Source organism: Dermacentor silvarum, chromosome 3 (assembly GCF_013339745.2).
Source record: "Dermacentor silvarum isolate Dsil-2018 chromosome 3, BIME_Dsil_1.4, whole genome shotgun sequence".
In the NCBI taxonomy this organism is placed as follows: Eukaryota; Metazoa; Arthropoda; class Arachnida; order Ixodida; family Ixodidae; genus Dermacentor; species Dermacentor silvarum.
The window spans coordinates 66,477,253-66,478,696 of NC_051156.1; positions in this window are offsets into that span (position 1 = coordinate 66,477,253).

Below are 1,444 nucleotides of genomic sequence, written 5' to 3' on the forward strand. Positions count from 1 at the left end.
CGAAAACCAACCCACACAGGCCGCTACCTACACTTCTCATCCAACCATCCGGCAAACCACAAGGCATCGGTCGTAAATTCTTTATTGAAAAGAGTCGAAACTCATTGCACATTGGAATCAGATCAAAAGAAAGAAAGGAGAACGGTTCTCAACGAACTCAAAAGGAACGGCTATACAACGGAATTCATTCGAAAAACAACCCGACAACAAAAAAGAAAAAACAAACTACGAGACCTACAACCATTGACTCCCCCTCGACCACAGAAACGAGTGTCCATCCCATACGTCAAAGGTACCAGCGAAGCTCTCAGCCGAATATTGAAAAAAGAAGGCCTCGAAGTCGCGCATAAACGAATGAACACTTTGAATATCTTCATTCCTAATCCAAAAGAACGTCCACCAAAAGAAAAAGCTCAAGGCGTCGTCTATAAAATCGACTGTGCCGACTGTCCGGCGTCGTACATCGGAGAAACCAAAAATCTAAAAGAAAGAATCAGACAGCGTGAAAACGGCGTCAGAACATTCAACCGAATACGCAGCGCCGTCGCCGAACATTTCGAAGATTCCGACCACAAGATTTCTTTCCAAGAAACCCAAATCCTTCAAACAGAGACAAACTGGCGAAAAAGGCTACTACTCGAGTCTTGGCACATTCAGAACACGGCGGGTAATATAAACCGCGTGAAGGGCATTCTTCCTTCTTAGTATGTTCATGGCCTTGCAGACGCGACGAAGGGAAGAAAGGACCCCCTGCTCTAGGTCAGCAACACCAAAACAACTCGTCCCCCCCCCCCCCTGTCCCTCGTCAACGCAATCCCGCGACTAAAGGGCGCCCAGCATCGGTCAACCCAGCCGACCAGCGACGCCGAAGCCCCCCCCCCCACCCCACCCCACCACCTATTTTGTCTGTCTAGAACAGGTGCCCTGCCAAGTGTCTCTGCACCTTACGCTCTCTCCCCCTTCCTCTCCTTTGTTACGACGGACCTTTTAAATCGGCACACCGCCACCTCCGAAGAATACCCCCTGAAGAAGGAGCCAAATTGGTTCCGAAACGTCGGGCTAGTAAATTTCCTTATTTGGTTGGAGTCAATCTCTAAGTCTTAATCAATTTTCCCAACCAGACAGGTAATTCTGTCGAAATGTTTAGCTTCAAAATTATGATGGTGGCGCGAACCGTACCACGGGCACCGCTGTTCGCGTTTCACTTGAAACCGATAGCACTTACGGTTTCGCCGCACTCAGCGATAATACTCGCCCTATGCTGCGATATTGTAGTATCTGTATTCTTCAATTTTTATTTTCTCGCTTTCAAGTAAAAGAGAACCAGGAGAGAAACGAGAGAGAGAGAGAAAAGTTGTCGCAGTTTCACCTGAAAGGCGAAGCATCAATTGCGATAGCAAACTTGAAGAGAGCTATACGGAGTAAGATAGCAGCTTGATCTGCT